This window comes from Petaurus breviceps, unplaced genomic scaffold (genome assembly GCF_028583685.1).
Source record: "Petaurus breviceps papuanus isolate PSGF00001 unplaced genomic scaffold, PetGlider_PUasm1.0 214, whole genome shotgun sequence".
NCBI lineage: Eukaryota > Metazoa > Chordata > Mammalia > Diprotodontia > Petauridae > Petaurus > Petaurus breviceps.
Window position 1 is genome coordinate 16463431 of NW_027185863.1, and position 22117 is coordinate 16485547.

A 22117-nucleotide genomic window follows, 5' to 3' on the forward strand; every position below is an offset into this window, starting at 1 on the left:
CTTTCTTTCTTTCTTTCTTTCTTTCTTTCTTTCTTTCTTTCTTTCTTCTTTCACCCCAACACTTAGCCCAGTGCACAACACATATTAAGCATTTAATAAATGTAAATTAACAAACTTCCAGTAATCTTGTGATATGGTCTAGGCAAACGTCACTATACATTTTTTACAAATAATGAAATTAAGTCTCAGAGAAATTGTGTCATGCAACAGTCCCTGATTATTAGAAATGGAATAGTAGTCCAAATTCTTTAGGTAGTCCAAGTTCAATATACATTCTATTAAACCATCTATAAAACCCCTTAAACCGTCACAAATCAGGCCATTCACTTCCTTCCTGTCATCTGAACATGTTATGATTATTTCCATCTCAATACCCATACATTACATTATTACTTTGGGAATAATCTCCTAGCAAGTCTCTGATTTTTAATATCTTACCGATTTTTCAAACTTCAACTTCAATTCCATGGTATGGTGAAATAGCACTCCACAAAAAGGCAAGAAAGTGTATTGCAGTTGTGCTTTTGCAGCTAACTACTGGGGTGACTTATAATGAACCACACCTTCTCTGGGTTTTAGTTTCATCATTAACAAAAGAAGAGTATTGATTTTCAAGTTTTCAAACAACTTAAAATTCTGAGCCTAAATTTGACCTCTCGGTGAAATCTTCTCTTAGCACCCTGGCTCTCAATAATCTTTTCCTTCTCTGATCAGTGCCTGATTGTTGTTGTTGTTTAAACTTCATTTTCAAAGAAGATATCCCGACATGTGAATGAATTGAATTGAAATGAGGCAGAGTTGCACAAAGGCATTACATTAGCCTCACTCTTTTCCAGAGTCATAGAAAACTAGTGGCAAGATAAAAGTCAGGATGACAGGAGATGGTCAGGGATGCAGTGGATAAACTTGGCATCTTTGAAATCTAACCACATTCTAAGCACACCACAGAACCTATTTGAGCAGGCTTTATAGCCATTAGAACAAATTGTTCTCCTCTGCCCATTCTACCAGGGGAAGTCTTCACATGCTTAGGGTAGACACCTCCCTAACTATTTCTGATCCATACCATAAAGGCAGGACTTAATTACGCCTTCTTCTGCAATGTGCACTAATGGTTTTCTGAGGATGTGTCTTATTTCTCCATCTAAATTGTGAGCTCCTTAACAACAGAAAGCATAATATTCCTCATTGTACCCAGCGTGGCGCTACACATATTATGTGTCCAAAAAAGAGACCTGCTGAGAGCAGCGATTAGGCCTAATACTTCTTTGAATAACTCAAAACACCTGGTAGAATGCCTTGCACTAAAAGGTAACCAGCAAGTGTCCCTGGATTCATTTCTGGATGTGGAGGAAAAATACACAGAAAGAGCAGAATGAAGGATAAGAAAAAATAAAAGAAACAAAAAAAGATGATTACCGAAAATTGGATCTTAGTAAAGCAAAACATGGGTTAAAAAATTGTGAATGTATCTCCTTAAGAATAGGCTAGTATATTTGATTACAGAATGATTCCAGGGGTATCTATGCTAAGACACTTTGTGCAGCTTCATCTCCAGGGCTTTCCCCAAACATCCTTCTGTGGATTCAATATTCCCTGAGGCTACCCAAACCAAAGCCCAGCTTGGCTTGCTTCCCTCATTTTCCCTTATTAACCTCTCTAATCACTAGCCTTTGCCTGTGGCAAGATGAACACTATATATTAAGATGCAAATCGGCCTATCTTGAATAATAATGCTCATTTTGCTGATAGCTATATTTTTGGATAGGTCAAAACAAAAAGGGGTTGCAAGTCAGTACTCTGCCAGCTGCTCTAGCCGCAGACTTGCTGAACACATCACAACAAATCATTGTATTTATAGAGCCTTGCTCTGGGTAATTCGGGATTTTCCTACTCTCTAGGTGGTGCAGTGTAGGGAGCTTGCCAGGCTTAGATTCAGGAAGACCTTAGCTCAACTCCAGCCTCAGACACTTTCCAGCTATGTGATCCTGGGCAAGTCACTTAATTTTATTTGCCTCAGTTCCTCATCTATAAAGTGAGCTAGAGAAGAAAATGGCAAACCATTCTACTGTGTTTGCCAAGAAAATCTCAAATGTGGTCAAGGAAACTAAATAACAGTAACAACTGTCTTCTCCTTTAAACCTCAATGCTTTATTTGTTTGTTTGCTTTCTTATTTGGGGTGTATGGGATGTTTAGGGAGGACTAGAATCTACAAGGGCTTGTCTAAGCTTTTTAGAGCTGCCCATTCATCTTTGATGTCTACCTTTCACCCAACTCTCACCTGTGGCTCTAAGAAGCCTTAGCAGGCACCAGAGTAGCCACACCCTGTAAAACTATCTCAGCAACCAGGTTGACCTCAAACACATGGGTGAATTAGAGAAATGTCTACCCCAAGAATGTGAAAACTTCACCTTGCTGAATGGATTGATGAGAAACAACTGTTGTTGAATTGTCGAAGGTGGCTGAAGTAAAAGCAGTGGATCTTTTAGAGGTTGGTGTCCAAACCCACCAAGGGCACACGCTTCACCCTGAGCCACAGCCTTTTGTCTTGACTTTTGTCTTGCCACTGGCATCAAATGAGTCTAGAAGAGAGTGAGGCTGATGTCATTGTGCAACTCTGCCTCACTTAAAGCCAACTTACCCCAAAGTCAAGACATCAACCTGTGATGCCTCCGGTCTTCTACGAAAATGAAGAACAACTTATTTATTTGTTCATTCATTCATTCATCCATTCACTTGTTCGTTCATTTCAGTTGTTAAGAGACAAGATGGATACATTTCTGGACGTGGAGTTAGGAAAAAACTGGGTTCAAATCTATTCCTCACAATTTCTTGCTTTGTGACACCAGACAAGTCATTTAATCTCTATGGAAATTAGAGTATTACTCAAGGGAACTCTCTAGGATTCATCTAATGAATCATGGGGGGGGGGGTGGAGGTGGTAGGGGAAGAAATAAGGAATTCCCATACCTATAAAATCATAGTTCCTTTGTATTCCTATAAAAGGTAAATAATATTCCCTTTTAACATAAAGGGAAACTGAGGTAGAGCTCAACCAACCTGCTTTAGATAAGCATATTGCCAAATCCTGTTGTTTCCTTTTTTTCCCCCAAGTACCTTGGTTCCCTGGGTAGTGGTCAACTCTCAAATCCACAATTTGGCTTCCCCCCAGCACTGAGTATATTATGAGAGATTTTTCTAACATGTTTTTGTTTATATCCAGGTAATCTTGTCAAACAATCTGACAAAACTCTAGCGATGCTAAATTTTTTGTTGTTTTTTTTGGAGGGGGGAAGGCAAGGCAATTGGGATTAAGTGACTTGTCCAAAGTCATGCAGGTAGTAAGTGTGTTAAGTGTCTGAGGCTGAATTTGAATTCAGGTTCTCCAGACTCCAGGGCCAGTGCTCTATTCACTGTACTACCCAGACACCCCTATTTTGGGGGGGAATCTTTAATAAGGAAAAAATATATGTAACAAGGCTCTGTGTGGACTAGGGACCTGGGTGGATGAGAGGATTACTGCTCAGCCTGGATGAACACACACACACACAAAATGGACACAAAGTGGGAGGGGGCTAAATTCTAGGGCCCAGGACGTTGGGGATCCCTCAGCTGATGGGGAGCTGGCATCCAGATTCTGGGCACTGCAGAGTGCCCTTGACCACCTCTACTTCTAACAGCACATGGTGCACCTTCCTCAGAAACTCTTCACCCCCGTAGCCCTGGGCCAGCTGCCGGGGCAGCTCAGACAGGTGTCCCAGGCTCTTGGCCACTTCCACCCACGCAGCCCACTCCATCTTGGGGATCATGCGTGTCATGGAAGTCCACGGGGCTCATGAGGATCTGGGGAGCCTGGATGCCCAGCCATAAGCTCCCAAGCATGTAGGAGCTCAGCACGTTGTGGGTCAGCAGCTTCATCCTGGCTTGCACAAGCATTGGAACCAGAATGCTACGTTTTAATAATCACAGATTCCTTTTATAAATGCTCAGAAAATTAAAGGACACTTTAATACGCTGAAGAATTTCATTAGAAATGGAAGTTAAGCTCACAGATCTATAGTTTGAAGGATCAATTCTTTTCTCTTTTTTTCTTTTGAAAATCACGTTACCAGTATGGCTAGGTGGTATAGTGAATAGAGCACTGGCCCTGGAATCGGGAAGACCTGAGTTCAAATTCAGCCTCAGACACTTGACACAAAACTAGCCATGTGACCTTGGGCAAGTCATTTAGCCCCCATTGCCTTGCCTTTCCCCCTCCAAAAAAAGAAAGAAAGAAAGAAAGAAAGAAAGAAAGAAAGAAAGAAAGAAAGAAAGAAAGAAAGAAAGAAAGAAAGAAAGAAAGAAAGAAAGAAAGAAAGAAAGAAAGAAAGAAAAAGAAAATCATGGTATTTGTCCTTCCCTGTTCATATAGCGGCTTTTTCGTTCTCTAAGATTTTCCAAAGATCACTTTAAAGCAGGGTAAAACAACATAACATAACATAACATAACATAACATAACATAACATAACATAACATAACATAACATAACATAACATAGCAAACATAACAAACATAACATAACAACATAACATGACAATTAATAACATAAATAATAATAAAATAATAAATTATTTCCATAATAATATGATAAAATAACTAACAGTTCTGTTAACACTTTCTAATGTTTTTTTATCCAAGCTGAATCTACAGAAAGCAGCTAGATATGCCCTTACCATCTCCATATTTATCTTCATTTTCAACCTCGTGTTTAGCATTTCTATTCTATCACTCACAATCCTGAGATCAGTTCCCTTGTTAAAGAAAACTGAAGCAACATAAGGGTTCAAAAGTTCTTTTGTTCTATTGTCTATTATCATCAATCCATCCTCTTTGAATAGTAGACCTATCCCTTTTTTGAACATCCTCTTACTTCCATTAAGTAAGAAGATGGTTTTGTAGTCCTTTCCTTTTATCTCCATCCTCAACTGGGAGTTTTCACATTCCTAAACAATTCTCATAAGCTTGTGCCAACTACTCTATATTCATTATCGATCACCTTCCCTTACTTCTCTTATACATGTCTTTTAAAAAATCTTGGTTGATCAATAATACCAATATTAGTCTCCTGAAACTTTTTTCACTTTATTGAAATTCTTTCTGCCATAAGAATTTCATTCTTGATAACTTTAGGTCCCTCTTGCTTCAACTTCTTCTGTAGAATTTTAGGTCATGAGATAAAGGGAAATTGTCCTCTACAGGGTCAGAAATGTTCTACTTCATAACCTCAGTGTAATTTTCTCAGTCTTCTTCTCTCTGCCGCACTTGGAAATGTTACTCAACCATATTTTTCCTTTGTCTTAGTCTCCTCATCTGTAAAATGGAGGGGTTGGAATAAATCAAGAGTGTACTGGACCCAGCTCATACTGGAAATAACCGATTGGGAAATTTTCAGTATGAGTATTTACATTTCAGAAATCAGCAAAGGCTACAAATCAGAGCTCAATTTATTATTCTGTTAATTTTCTAGATTTACGAAAGTGATGGAGAAAATGTTAATAATAATGATTAAACTTAAAAAGTCCATCATGTATTTATTCCTCCCCAATTCTCCATAGTCCAATTGTGAAACATTTACCAATACATCCCTGGATGAACTCCAAGTGAATGATCAAAAAAGCATTTATTAAGAGATTTAACGCATGAAAGGCATTATGCTAAGAAACATAGCTATAAATCCAAGCAAGCAAGACAGTTTCTGTACTTACGGAACTTGCACCCTAACAGGGAAAAAAAAAACAATACATAAAGGAAGGATAGAAGGGAAGACAGAGATGGATATGTACTCTGCAATTTCTGTAGTGGCATAATTTGAAAATGTCTATGAAGTGGCATGGAGGGCTGAGCCAGGGCAAGAGAAGATCGAAGTTTAACTATCTGAGCCCCAGGTCTGAGATCAAAAATCCATGATCCTATGAGAGGAGAGTGAAGAGGATGGCTAAAGAGCAGGCCACGTGATTTTGAAATAGTCTAAGTTTGCTTCCAACTATCAGTCCTATTAGTCTATAATTTTTCTTAAAATCATCTTTCTTTAACATATTTTACACTATACATTCTTCTTTCTCCATTAATATCTAGATGCAGAGGCACCTAGCTCTTAGGTGACCTAGCAGATAAAGCACTAGACCTGAATATGGAAAACCTGAATTCAAATCCAGCCTCAGACACCTAGTAGCCATGTGACCTTAGGTAAGTCATTTAACCTGTTTGCCTTATTTTGCTCATCTGCAAAATGAGGTTAATAATAGTTCCTACTGGGGTGTAGCCAAGATGCCAGAGTACAAACAGCAAGCACTGAACTCTCCCAACATTCCCAATAATTTTAGAAATTATTGGACTACCTGAAAGCCATGATTAAAAACAAACAAACAAACAAACAAACAAAAAAATCCTAGACCTCATGTTTCAAGAAATTATCAAGGAAAACTGCCTCAATGTCTTAGATCCCAAGAGTACAATAGAAGTTGAAAGAATCCACCATTTACTTCCAGAAAGAGATCACAAAATGAAAACTCCCAGGAATATTATAGCTAAATTCCAGAGCTCACAGGCCAAGGATAAAATATTACAAGTATTGAGAAAGGAATAATTCACATATCATGGAGCTGCCATCAGGATCACAAAAGATTTAGCAATTTTTACATTTAAAAAAGTGGAGGGTTTTGAATACGACATTTCAGAAGACAAAGAATCGGATCGGATTACAAAGCTAGGATTAGAACCAAAAATAACATAGCTGGAAAACCTAATTCAGGTGATAAAAAAAAATAGATACTTAATGAACTAGAAGACTTTGAAGTATTCCTGATGATAAGACCAGAGCTGAAGAAAACTTTACCTTCAAGCAGGAGATTCAAGAGAAACATAAGGAGGTCGATGTGGAAGAGTGAGCACAAGATGTTCGATGAAGTTAAACTATTTACATCAAATGAAAATGATACGTGTCGCTCCTAAGAACCATGTCATCATTAGGACGATTAGAAGGAGTCTAAATAAATAGAGCACATGAGTGTGAGGCAATTATGTTGGCCTGTTCTCTCAAGAAAAGTGAAGGAGTTGGGGTGGCCAGGTGGCTCAGCGAGGAAGAGCACCGGCTCCAGTGTCAGGATGACCTGGAGATCGAATCCCGGGCTCAGACACTCAGCACCCACCCAGAAACACTTGGCGGTGTAACCTTGAGCAAGTTACTTAACCCCAATTGCTTAGGGGCGGCCAGGTGGCTCAGCGAGGAAGAGCACCGGCTCCAGTGTCGGGATGACCTGGATCGAATCCGGGCTCAGACACTCAGCCCCACACCCAAAATAACTGGCCGTGTAACCTTGAGCAAGTTACTTAACCCCGATTGCTTTAAAAAAAAAAAGTGAAGGAGTGAAAAAGAGGAATGCACTGGGAGAAGGGTATAAGAAGTAGAATGGGGGAAATTGTTTCACAGAATAGATATACTCAAGGAAGAGCTTTTATAGCAAAGGGGGGAATTGGCAGGGGTAGCAGGCAATGTTTGAAATTCACTCTCATCAAAATTGATTCAAAGAGGAAATCTATCTTCTCAAACCAGGGAAATAGGAGGGGGAGGATAAAAAAAGATGGATTAAGGGAAGCAGTGGTCAGAAGAAAAACAGACTTTTGAAGAGGGACAGCAGAAAGAGAGAGAGACAGAGAGAGAGAGAGAGACAGAGAGAGACAGAGAGAGAGAGACAGAGAGAGACAGAGAGAGAGAGACAGAGAGAGAGACAGAGAGAGAGACAGAGAGAGAGAGAGAGAAACAGAGAGAGAGAGAGAGAGAGAGAGAGAGAGAGAGAGAGAGAGAGAGAGAGAAGGATAAACAGAAAAAAATAGGATGGAGGGAAATACATAATTAGTAATCATAACTGTGAACATGAATGAGATGGGATCACCCATAACATGAAATTGGGGAATGACTGAAAAAGGGGGGGGGGGGTTTTTATGTTTGTGAGGGAGTACTATTGTGATATAAAAAAAGAAAAAATATGGGATTAAAAAAAAAAAAAAAAAAACATGGCAAGACCTATAGTAACTGATGGCAAAATAACCAGGAGATCATTGCACACTGTAACAGCAATGTTGTAATGACGATCAACTGTGAAAGATTTCATCCAAAGCTATTACAATGAACTCCTGGTGAAAACATGCCACCCACCACCTGAGAGAGAACTTATGAACTCTGAGTACAAAATGAAGTAAAATTTTCTCACTTTATAATAATAATAAATTATTATCATTATGTGGATAATGTGGATATATTTTGCTTTCTTTTGTAACACCAATGTGATATCCACAGTGCCCACAGCAGCTATGAATATGCTGGTATAGTAGTGAATCACAAAATGTAACAGGCTCTTCACATGGAGGTGAACCAAAGCATTTATTCAAATACCAGAAAACCAAGTCCCAAAACCAGAAAGTCAAATTCATTACAGTAACCACAAAGTTGGTACACATAACCAATGCAGCAAACACCCACATTCCCAAGCCTTCCCAAACCTTCCCTCTGTCAGGCCTTCAAAACAAAACAGACTACCTCAAGCAAGAATGCCTCTCTCTCACTCACAGTAGCTCCTCAGCCTCCATGCTGCTTGTTTCCAGCAGTTTTGGGTCACTCTCAGCTTATGCTCAGCTTTTTATCCTGGTCATTAGCTCCTCCCTGTTCTGCCCCTTCCTGTTGCATCAGCAAGTTCCTCCCACTGTGGGATTCACAAATTCTGTTTCTTAACAGAGGCTTGATGTAATCAAAGGCAAGGCTTAACTTGAAACAAGGAGCTAAGTATTTGTTTGCTTGCCATTACAAGGGGCAGGGAAGATCTTCAAATCCCCATTACCATTACAGCTTTGACATATACAATTGATATGATTTTGCTTGCCCTCTCAGCTGGGGAAGTGGTGGGAGGGAGAGAGATAATTTTAAATTCAATTTTAAAAGAAAAAATGCTAAAAAATGAATAATAATTTTAAAGTTAAAGACAAATACCTAAAGGGAAAAAAAGAATAAACCAACAGTTTTATTTACTTTTTCATGGTGAAAGAGAAAGTTTTGAGTACATTAATACTTTGGGAATTTTCACTATTTGGCTTATGATGTATTTTAAAAACTTCACATAATATATAATACATACTAAGCCTGAAAACAAATGACTAGAATTTGCATATCAGGCTGAAATCATTTTAAATGTTTGCAAATTTTGTAGAAGAAAAAAAAACCTTCAAGATTGGAGGTGGGGAACCTTTGGCCTCCAGCCCTCTTGTGGCCTTCTAGGCCCCTGGGTGTGGCCTTTTCACTGAGTCTAAATTTTAAACAACAAATGCTACTATTAAGGGACTTTGTTTTGTGAAGTATGGATTCCTTCAGTCCATGGGCTCCACTTCAGTGCTTACAGAGTCATGTGTGGCCTGGAGGCTGCAGGTTTCCCATCCATGGAATAGATATTACATTAATAAACCTTGATAATTTAGCAGTCTTCTTAACCCAGTTTTCCCTATTACAGACTATTTTTTGAAAGCTAGATTAATTTTAAAGAGGTATTATTAATCACAAGAAAAACAAAATATTTTAACATCCTGCTAACAGCTTGATCCATATGTTGTGAAATAGGTATTACTTGCAAGTTAAAACAACTCTGAGGTACCACCTAATACTTATCAGATTAGCTAATATGTCAGAAAATGAAATGATAAGTGTTGGAGATGTGGGGAAATTGGTAACACTAATACATTGTTGGTGGAGTTTTGAACTGATCCAACAATTTCACTCAACAATTTGGAACTATGCCCAAAGGGCAATCAAACTGTGCATACCTTTGATCACGCAATGCTACCAACTAGGTTTGTATCCCAAAGAGATAAGAAAAAAGGGGGAAAGACCTACATGTAAAAAATTATTTATAGGAGTTCTTTTTGTGATGGCCAAGAACTGGAAATTGAAGTGATTCCTGTCAGTAGGGGAATGGTTGGACGAGTGGTGGTATTTTAATTCAATGGAATATTATCGTCCTGTAAGAAATGGCAAGCAGATTTCAGAAAAAAAAAACCAAAAACCAAAAACTTGGAAAGGCTTAGATGAACTGATGCAAAGTGAAGTGAGCACAGTCAGGAGAACATTATACACAGGAACAGCAACATTGTGTGATAATTAACTATGATTGACTTAGCTCTTCTTAGCAATACAATGGTCCAAGTTGGAAAATGCTATCTACAAGCAGAGAAAACAGCTGATGGAATTGCAATGCAGATCAAAGCATACTATTTAATACACTTTCTTTATTTTTTCATAGTTTTTTCCTTTTGTTTTCTTTTCTTCTTTCATAACATGATTAACATGGAAATATATCTTACATGACTGCACATAAATAATCTATATTAAATTGCTTACCATCTTAGGGAGGAAGGAGGGGACTGAAGAAGAAAATTTGGAACTCAAAGTTTTATTAAAAAATGAATGTTAAAATGTGTCTTTACGTGTAATTGGAAAAAATACAATAGTATAGGTATTACTTTCTACTTCATGTTTTTGAAAAGCAAATATTACTAACACTCCATTGACATGGCATAAAGGATCACCAATTTGTGTTAAATGTAAAGAAAACAAATAAAATATTGGTAAGTTAATAACAACAACAATAAACACCTACTTTCCAAGGTCATCTTGAAGATAAAATGAAGTAATATTGATAAAATGCTTTGCAAAAATTTTAAGTATTATATAAACGTTAGCTTTTTCTGTTAATTGGAGAAAGAAATAGGAAATTGCTCTAGGATTTTTACCAAGAAACCCCATAGACAACATCCAGGGGGTCACATAGAGTTAGACATGACTGAAAAACAACAATAATTATTCATATCTTTGACTGATTTTGCTCTGCCATTGCTGTTATTGTTTTAAATTTTTTCACGTATAGCGGTATATTACCAAATTCTTTAACATCTCACCCTCAAAATGTGAAACTCATCTGTCTCTGTCTTACTGCTGCTATCTGTCACTATCTTTTCCTTTCCTTGTTCCCTCCCTCCCTTCTTTCTTTCCTTCCTTCCTTCCTCCCTTCCTTCCTTCTTTCCTTCCTTCTTTCCTTCTTTCCTTCCTTCCTTCCTTCTTTCCTTCCTTTCTTCCTTCCTTTGTTCCTTCCTTCCTTCCTCCCTTTCTCCCTTCCTTCCTTCCTCCCTTTCTCCCTTCCTTCTTCCCTCCCTTCTTTCTTTCCTCCCTTCCTTCCTTTGTTCCTTTCATCTTTGCTCCTTCCCTACCTCCCTCTCTCAGAATAGGATCATGAGTTTGCTGGAACTAGGTTAAAATATCTCCTGGGAGCTTATTGTTATTTTTCAAATGTGAATCTTTACATCTCAGAAATTGACAAATGTTACAAATCAAGGAATTATTTATTACTGCTTGGTTGATTGTCTAGACTTAAGAAAATATGTTGTTTAAACTTAAAAGTGTGTACTGCATACATTTTTTTCTCCTGAGAGCCAGTTGTGAGGCATTTAACAGAATGCCTCCAGAAGAGGTAGTGATCCTACTAACCATCTGTGTTGATCACAGTATAAATCCACCAAAATTTAAGATATTTTTATGAAAGTTGCATCACAAAAAGGGATGACTAAAATGGTGAGGGAACTTAAAATTGCATCATATGACCTTTTATAGTACTTACAGAACAGTTGAAGTAACTAAGGATGTTTTATATGGAGGAGAAGAGGAAAGCATATTGGTAAATGATTGCAGCCTTTAAATATCCACAGGAACAAATAGACATTTTGTGTAGCTTCAGAGAACAGGATTAGAAAGCAACTTTTCATCTTAATAAATGCCTAACAATAGACTGAGATTTATTGTGAGTTAGTGGATTCCCCACCTTTAGAAATGTTTATATGGAGTCTGGGTGACTACCTATCAGGAGGCTTTTAGAAGGAATTATTTCATGGAGGAGGAAGGTAGAGTTCATGAGTTCTAAGGTCCTTTCCAACACAAGTTACTAATATCTTTTCAATTACTCATATGTGACTAGTTATGTTTTGTCTATTCATTTCATAACTGGTTTCCTGCAATACTTAGCAAATTCATTCCCCTGTTTCTAGTTAACCTGACTCCATTATTTCCTCCCATAAACCTTACATACTTCCTTAACACTAAACCTCCTTAAGAATTATTTTTATTTTAGAACTGCCCTTCTCAAGGGCCTACAATAGCTTCCAATTCCTTTTTAGATTAAGTCCAAACTCTTCAGTTGGGAATTCAAGGATTTGCATCAACTGGCTGAGTTTTGCCCAACCAATCATTTCTCCTGATTTCTCTTTGGAAGGGACTTTTTGCTCTAATCAGGACAGATTCCTTATGGTTTTCTTTGCTGTTGCGGTTGTATTTGTCCTTCATTTTCAGAGAGGACCATGACATCAGGGAAATGATGACATGACTTTCAATTGACTTTGATTTGAGTGAGGGAGGGCTGTGTAAGGTCACCAGCCTCCTTTTTTCCTCCAGTCATCTGGGTCCAGTGGCCAGATATGCATCAGGATATATGGAAATGGTCGAGAGCAATGGGAGACCCTGGTCCTTTTAGACTAAGGCCTTCTTTGTATTCTAAAGCTCATTTCCACCCACCCCAAGGCTCTGTCGTATACTTTATACCAAGGATGGGGAATTTATGACCTCAAGGTCACATGTGATCTTCTAGGTCCTCAAGTAAGTCCAAGTTTTACAAAACAAATGCTTTTATTAAGGGAATTTGTTTTGTGAAGTTTGTATTCAGTTAAAGGGCCACACTTGGGGATGTAAATGGCCACATGTGGCCTCAAGGTTACAGGTTCTCCACCTTGCTTTGTACTTTCTTTTTAAGACTTTGCTAAAAATATCCCCCTTTTTTCCATAAAAGTATATATATACACACACATATTCAAATTAACTTTTTTTCACTTCATAGTTTTCAAAAGCATCTTCATCACAACAATGTTGTAAGATAGGTTTTACAAATGTCATTATTTCTGCTTTATTAAGTATCTGTTTCATTCATTAAGAAAAGGGAAGAAAACAGAAAAGTTAAGTGACTTGCCCAAGGACATATAGCTAAAAATTGACTGATACAAAAATTAGAAACTAGGTCTTCAGAATACTGATGCATATGCATAGAACATGGACAGAATATTACCTCACACCTGGGCCATATTCCACTGTACACAACTGTGGCCAGTAGTCTCAATAAATTGTTTTCTAGTATGCCCCATTTCCTTTATTCCCAGAATATCCCAAATCCTCAGTGATCTTCCCCTTTCTTTGATTTCTTGTAACACTTATAATGTCTTGAAACCCTTTTTTTCTTCTATTTTTCTGGATACTTGTGGAACCCATCTCATTATTTCACAGTCATTCTTTAGAATTTTTTATGAACTAAATGAAGGGGCTTTAACTTTAGGTCATGTTCACACAGGACTTTACAGTATTCTGAGTCATATTCCAGCAGACAATGAATGAATTCACCCTTTTCTTTCCTAATGTACTGAATGACCTGGGCCATCCAATGATAGAAGCTCTCCTCATGAGTGAAAAGGGAGAGCTGTACATAAGGCTTAGCCTTATTGTACACTTTTTCTAAGACACGATTGCCCTTTGTAGCAATGTGATGCTTTCAGCTATTTTTCTGTGCTCTCAGGTTTGTTTTCTCAATGGAACAAAACAAAATCCACCCCCCCCAAAAAAAAAACCCTCTAAATTTATTCTCATTTTTGTATAACAGTGTAATTTCCCAGGTTAAGATGGCAGTTTAAATAAGAGCTTCTAAAATCCCACTCATATTTCAGATACTTTAAGACCCAGAAAAATCAAGTGAGGTCTATTGAATAATTAACTTCTCTGAGCATTTCCCACTGAACTCCTCTGTATGTCTAATCATTCCAATGAGGAATTCATAAAAAGATGTATCCATTACCAAACAAATTGGAAAGGTGCAGCTAAAACTAGTGAAAAGTGACCCTTTTCAGTTTTATAGAACTTTAGGATCAATGAACTCTCAAGTTCTCATTATTCATAACAAATAAAGGTAACAGGAGTAATGTTAACAGTCCTATTTAATGCACATAGAGCGGATGTCACATTGCTTATATTATATGAAATGAAATAAAGCATGCACTGCTGGGGTTGATGTCTGCTAGACTTAAGGAACTCAAAGAATTTCGTGAATGACTACTGAGCCCAGGACAGAACATATAGACAATTACACTGAATTTTCTCTGTTTGTTTTTCCTCCCCTGATATGACAGCTTGGATCTATGGGAAACATTCTCCAGCATCACAGAAATATCCCGTATAACCCAAAGGGAACTCTTACTAATTGGAAACACTTCAGAAAGAAGGAAATGCAGTCTTTGAATCTTTTTTTTTCTTGTTGTTAGTCAGATGTACATATGGACTATTTTTTGTTGGGGATATTTGTCTTAATTTTAAATTATACATAGTTTGATGGAACAAAATTAATTTAACACTCTAATCTCCATGTAGCCCAAGGGCCTTTCAAATCACAATGAAGCTTGACAAAAATACTTTCCCCACCCCCTACTTGGTGCTGGCTATCTAAATTGCCCTAGGAAATAGAGATAAAAGCAAAGTAATTAGTTATTAAGCATATGTGCATCTAATTATACATTTAGTGTGATATGTAACCTAACCATTAAAGCTATTGAATGAAGAAACCCAAAGACAAATCAAAGGGGAAAAAAAGACAACAAAGAAAACCAAAGGTAGTGGGGGAAATAGGAGGTTTGCAGGTGACTGGGTTTGGAATGGGAAATACAAATTTTAAGTTTTCTTTTGCGGGTTTGTTATTAACTTACTATTTGACAAAGTTAGAAATAATTTACATGGATAGAGTAACTCACATCTATCTGTTCTGGAGATAAAGGAATATAGCACAGATAATAGGTGTCTAAGAATGGATTTGAACTCATCTTCCTGTTCCCAAATCTAGGGCTCTATCCGTGACACCATGTCTCCTTTCCTTCATCACAAGACACCATTATAAATCTTCCATTTGCTTTTCTGACATCCATTGTCAGAGACCATAAACATTGGTAAAAGAGAAGCATAGCAAGTGTGATTATGTAGTGATTCAAATAGCTCCAATCTGTTTCTAGTTTGTAAGTCTTGTATTTTAGTATTAGTATTAGTATTTGTATTAGTTTTGTATTTGAGATCTCATTGATGTTAGGGGTAATATAGAAAGTTACATTCGGTAGCTTATCCTCTTCATGGAACCAAAATGTAGAAACATCACCCTTCAAATTTTCTTATCACTGAAGAGTAAAGCAAGTACCTGAAGTGATTGAAAATATCATCAGGTTGTAGGATGATGATACACAAGAAGTCCAAATAACTGTCGTCTCACCAACCAATGGACTAGACCCCTACATATCTTGTGATTGATTATTATTGTCTATTTTTTTCTCCATCTTCATCTTTAGAAACTGAGGTATACAAAGACAAGAAAACTTCATAATTTAATGCACATCCTGACAGAGTTACTACGGAGCCAAAGAGATGCCAGTGGATCCATGAATTTTGTTGTTTCTCGGCTGTTGACAAATTTTTTTTAGTTATAGAGCAAAAATACTTTCACATGAAAAGACTAACCCACAAACCACAATCTTCATTGTGATTAATTCACAACAACAACAAAGTAGGAGCTTCGGGGTCATCATCTGTATAAGAACCTCAGCATTTACTATATGTAGACTGGTTGTGGAATGCTCTTCCTTCCTGGCCTGCAATGCTTTCACTTCTACTTTTTATTTATTGAGATCTTTCTTCAAATCCTGACTCAATTCCACCTCCTCCTCAAGGTCTTCTCAGAACTCTTCAGCACCAAGTTACACTCTTTCCTAGATCATTCCCCAACTCTAATTACATTTCCCTTCTGCACCATTAATTGTTTAACTTACCATTTACTGCCTTTAATTGTTATCTATATTTTTCTTGTTTATTTTTTCTTTCAATTTATTTAATTTTATGGAATAAAACAAGCACTTCCATAACATAGTATAACCTGCCCCGCCCAGAAAAAAAGATTGCACATGAAGTTGCAAATCCACTACGTACAACTTGCTATCCCCTTGTAATGGCAAGCACAGAAGTGGTTCACACATTGTTTCAGCTATTGAATTAATAACTTGTTTCAGTCTGTTAAGAAACAGAACAGTGTGAACTCCACAACTTATGAACTCCTGAGGAGGAGCTAATGACTATATAAGGAGAGCCCCAGGGCTAGAGACAGCAGGAGATGAAAAGAGGACTCTAGTGGTGGCAGAGTCAAGGAGAATACTTGTGGTATCCTGGCACTCTGTTTGTCTGCTCTGTCTGTGTTAATGTTTGTTTATACTTTGTACAGAAGCCCTGGGACCTTACTGGAAGCCCTGAAAGAGGATTTCCTGGTTGTATGCTTACAGAAATCCTGGAGGAGGGTTTTGGAGGTCCTGGGACTTTACTGATGATTTATGCTGACTCTTGGACCTTGTTTGTGGGTCTGTATTGATTTCTATGTTGATGATTTGTTTTGAGTTCTCAGACCTTGTTGATAGGTCTGAGTTGATTTCACAAGCAGATAGAGAATTGATGATGGTGCTGGCAATGTGCATGTATATTATTGTGGCTCTGTCAAGCTTTGTCTTCCCAGAAACAGGAACTGTGAAGGACTTGAGGTAGACTGGACACTGTGAGCTTCAATATAGAATGGGAACTGGATGAAAAATTGGACAAGGACCTGGACAAGGAACTGGAAGCTGCCTGCCTTAGAATCCAGGTGACAGTTTTGGAGCTGGGACCATGGAAGAGGAACCATGGAAGCTGAGAGCCAGCCTCAAGTCAAGCTGAAAGAAGACTTTACTTGGGTACTGTGTACTGATTGAGAAGATTACGATTTGCTGTGACCTAGGGGTGGATGGCCTGTGTATTTTCCACTACCCTTTAAGAGGATATTGAGTAGTGACTGATGATTGAAAAGTGACTGACAACTGAAAAGTGACTGATTTGTAACTTAATGTATCCCATGAGTGGAGAACTTTGACTATTGTATTTTGTGACCCTTAAGGAGGCCTTAAGGATGATTGAATGATTGAGTTACTAAATGAGTGTACTTTGTTGAAAATTATTGTGACCACTTTGGTGAAAACTATGTGGCCATTTTAGTGATAAGTCGTTGTGAATGCTGTATTTTGATTTTCTGTGATAAGTTGTAACATTGTGAATGCTGAATCTTGATTCTCTGTGAATGTTTTGCTCTGATTTGTTATTGAATAGAGTGTTCACTATACTATTTAATCAGAATCTTGAAAGCTGTTCACAGCAGCAGTCCTCCGAAAAGCTGCTTGTGCATGGCTTTTCACCCCTTCAAACACACAATAAAGTTATCGTGTAAATTTCCCCCCCTTTTTACCTCCCCTTTCTCCCTCCTCACCCAGGCCCAGAGGTGGTTACCATTAGACACAAATAGGTGTACATATATATGTAAAGTTATTCTATATATACTTCTATTTATCAATTCATTCTTTCTCTGGATGCAGATAGCATCTTTATACATCCTTTACATTTTATTTGGGTATTTATGTGATTGTAACAAAGACTTCTTCTGCCAACACACTTGTAGGAACAATGATGGGAAAGTGTGAAGAAGGACCCTCTCAGCACTGATAAGTATTTGAAGGTAGCATCCCCCTTCTTTTTCCTCTGGGTGTGCATTCTCTCTTGACACCTTTGACTCTGATTCTCTGTGTAATTCCTCTGTGTCACAGCCTGATTATGCATGACCATAGAGCTCTCCATTTCGATTTGCCTGATCTCCAAAATTCTTTCAGTTTTTGAGAGACCAGTGGTATCCCCTAATTCAGAGACAAATGATGTATGGATCTCATTTTAAAGTCTGCAGAATGTTTCATATACATTATCTTGCCTGAGCCTCACAATCCTATGAAACAGAAATTAGTGGTATTGTTATCATTTTCATTTTATAAATAGGGAACAGGATCCAAGAAGTTAAATGACTTGTGCACAGTGACAAGGCTAGATATTTCTGGCTCCAAGTCTCTCACTCTATATGTTGTCACTCTGCCTCTCACTTTAGCAATGAAATAGAAGTATGATATGATGTAATGGGGAAAGTCCTGGACTTAGAGACAGGAGATTTTCATTCAAACAGCAAATCTGTAAACATTTCTCAACATCAATTTATTCACTTGTGAAATGAGATTAATAATATTTGCAATGCTATATAGTAAAGAAAAAACTAAATAATTGGATTAGAATGAGAAGATATAGAAAGTGAAGAAAAGATGGTGGATGGAAGAAAGCCAAACAGCAAGTTCCTGTCTAAAGAACTCCAAACACAGGATACAGAGAAAATTCTGTGGATAATGCGGACAGGTCTGACCAGGAGCACATTGCTGGGTGAAGAAAACTCCAGCACCCAGGGAGAGGTTGTACACCAGGGAAAGAGGTTCTAGTCTCATACCAAAGCTCTACCCATACCAGAAAACTGAGATTTGGACTGGTGTAAACAGGCAGTTTTGTCCCTCAGTAGTCAGTTCCAAGTCACAGATCCAGTGCAGACTTGAACATGAGAAGTGACTTTTCCTATTCCCAGTTAAGGAGGCCCTGGGAGGTATACCAAGAAAGGACAAAGTTCCAAAGCCAGTGGCAGCAGTAGTGTGATGCAGGCCCCAGGGTTAGAAGAATCCTGGACTGGGGGAAGACACTCACCCTGACCCCTGCTGCAACCATAGGGAAGTGGCAGCAGGATAAGATATACATAACAAATGCTAAATACACAGACTTATATAGTGGTAAGAAGCCTGATCTCCCACAAGCAAATTTTCATTGCTTACCTTTTGATCACTGTAGCCTGCCACTGAAGCTGTTTGCATGACTGGTGTTGACTCCCAGGGAGTGGTCTTTAAATTACTGAATATTGTGCCTTGGATAAAGAAATATGGAACCAACCCTAGCAGCAGAGAGAAACTGGATGCCATGTCTCTGATCAAACTGAACTTTACAAAAAATAATGAAGGTAAATACCATTGTCCATTGTTGCTCACTGGCTTCACCAAGAACTTCTATATTGTGGAAATCCAGTGAACCAGCAACATGTATGCTTATGAGACAGTGGAGCAATATCCAAAACAAGAGTTACGAAGACCTGATGACAGATAAGCCCTTTTTTCACCAGAACATCCTGATTCTCCAGGATCCCATGAATCTAATCAAGTTGGATATGGTTAATTTTTATCATTTTAAGAACCATCTAAGCATCCTAGACCCAGGGAAGAGAAAGTCAGGTGGGACCCAACTTATCTGGAAAGCAGCAAGGGTGAGACTGGAAAGATATTGCAGGAACTTCACAAAGACTCTAAAGGGAATGAAATTCCAGGCCACAATGGTGAGGACTCTGGAGAAAAAAAAGTTAGACGAGCTAAATTTGGCTCTCTGGACCTCCCTGCAACAAGTCTTAGTTTTGTTCGTTGGTTTGTTTTATTTTTAAATCACTTTTCAAGCCTGTACTTATCTGGACAAGAAACACACCATCTTTGGCAGAGTTGCTGATCATTTTGATACCCTCAAAGCCTTGGAGAACATGAAAAGTAACCCTAACACCCAAGGAGATTATAATTGATTTTGCTGTTGTTTTTATAGACCCATGTGAAAAGGCAGATAGATTGTTGAAGAACAGGAGAAACATGCCTGGAGGAGGAGACCACTCCAAGGTGAAGGCCAAGGTGGCACAGTCAAAAATTGGAGAGTTCAGGGCCTTGGACTTGCAGTTAGGAAGTGGGCAAATATAGCTAATCCAAAGCCACAAAATGAGCCACAGAGAAAGAGCCCTCCATCAGTTGGGACTCAGGGAACTTCATTTCCTGGTAATGGTCTCAGTCTAGGAGGCACCAACTGTTGAAAGTTTGAACCCACTGGTGACAGAGTCAGTTCAAGGCTGGCACAGATCTTGGTTCCAAGGGTGTGGGATTAGGGAAAAATCTTTGTAGAGTTGCCAATTTGAGGAGGCAAGGGACTGAGGGAAGGGGGAGGACATTTCAACCTGAAATAAAGCAGGATGCTCTTAAAAAAAATAAAAGAAATACAGTGGATAAGTTATGGTAGGTCTCTAATGTCAGGTTAAGGAATCTGGAATTAATTTGTTTGACAATGGAGAGCCATTGAAGGCTTTTGAACAAATAAATATAAAAAGAGCTGTGCTTTATGAAAACTGATCTGCTACCATTTCATAAAAGGTATTTGAAAGGCACCAAGCTAAAGGCATGGAAGAACAGTGCCACCCTCCTCACTCCAGCACTGAGATCACCTTTTTAGACACTTTTTGTCTAGTTCACATTTTCTTATATGTGCATATGATTGATTCTTCCTTGAAAGAATGTGAGCTTCATCAGTGCAATGGTGGATTCCTTTGGGGGTTTGTATCCCAATAACCATTACAGATGTTGCTCAGTAGGCACTTAATAAATCCTTCTGGATTATTTGTCTAGGCAAAAGACAATGAGTTTCTAAATTAAAATGTCATAAAAAACTGCCATTGACATTGATATTCCACTTACATAATGGAATGTTTCTTCATTCTTTCCTCCTCTTCATCCTAATGTTATCCACCGTAAATTTCTCTCTCAAAGTTAGATATTTCCATACATGCATGCACACACATGTATGTATGTGCATGCATATATACATATGTTATACACACGTGCATACATATATATATATACTTATTTTATATCTGTGTGTGTTTTATATGTGTGTGTATGTTTATAACACACTCAGAACAATACTGCTCTGTCACCCTTTCCTACATCAACCTTTCTTTTTCAAAAAAATATACAAGGCGTACAATTTTTGAACCAAGTGTACCAGCCAATAACATGGGCAGTAAACATGAGAGTGAAGGGATGAATGAGAGAGGATTTGTGGAGGTCGAATCTACGGGATTTAGCTAATAAGAATATATGAAGATATGAGAGAAGTGATAATGATAACAACAAGTTTTAAGCCTAGGTGACTGGAAGGATCATGGTACCATTTACACAAATGACGTTAGGGGTGGGATGAAGTGATTGGAAGGAGAAAGATAATGAGGTTGACTTAAGATATGTTAAATTATATGGGCCACTTTTACAATCCACTGAATATGTTGACAAGGCAGTATTAAAGCTTGAGCTACTGTTCAGATGAGAGAAAGGCCCCGGAAAGAGAATATAGATTTAGGGAGTCATTTGAAAGGAAATGATAGTTGAACCTCTGGGGTTTGGGAAAATTATCAAGGGAGAGTGCAGAAAGAAGAGAAAGGAGGTAAGAGTAGTATCTTGAGGGAATAAGCTGGGCTTGTAACATTTATTTTAAAAAATTCTGGCAATCTAAGGTTGAACAAATTGTGGCATATGAATGTGATGAAATTCTCTTGTTCTATAAGAAAGAAGGAAATAGAAAATTTTAAAAGAATAAGAAAAGACTTGTATAAACTGATGCAGTTAATAAAATCATATATATATGATATTAGTATTATAAAAAAGAGAAAAAGGAAGACTTTTCTAAACTGATAAAGAATTAAATGAGCAGAACTAGGAGAGTTATTTATATAGTGCTGTAAAGAATAAGAACTTTGAAAGCTATAAAAAAATTATGATCAGGGGCAGCCAGGTAGCACAGTGAGTAAGAGCACCGGCTCCAGTGTTGGGATGACCTGGAGATCTAATCCCGGGCTCAGACACTTAGCACCCACCCAGAAACACCTGGCCATGTAACCTTGAGCAAGTTACTTAACCCTAATTGTGTAGGGGTGACCAGGTGGCTCAGTGAGTAAGAGCACCGGCTCCAGTGTCGGGAAGACCTGGATCAAATCTGGGCGCAGATACTCAGCACCACACCTAGAAATAACTGGCCCTGTAACCTTGAGCAAGTTACTTAACCCCGATTGCTTTAAAAAAAAATTATGATCAGCTGAATATCCATCTATGATTTCAGAGGACTAATGAAGTCTACCATCTCCTTCCTGACAGATAGATGATAGATTCAGAATGCATATAGGACAGATATTTTTTGAA

General features: G+C 38.1%; 1 long non-coding RNA gene and 1 pseudogene across 1 annotated transcript in view; one reads left to right on the forward strand and one right to left on the reverse strand.

The window, feature by feature from the left end:
* Window positions 1-8704, reverse strand: part of LOC138165677 (uncharacterized) — a 19645-nt gene extending 10941 nt beyond the window's left edge. Inside the window, exon 1 of the long non-coding RNA XR_011169398.1 lies at window positions 8577-8704. This is a non-coding gene — a long non-coding RNA (uncharacterized lncRNA). The remainder of the gene's footprint in view (window positions 1-8576) is intronic.
* Window positions 8705-18349: 9645 nt separating this feature from the next.
* Window positions 18350-19855, forward strand: LOC138165630 (RING-type E3 ubiquitin-protein ligase PPIL2 pseudogene; annotated as a pseudogene).
* Window positions 19856-22117: the final 2262 nt, after the last annotated feature.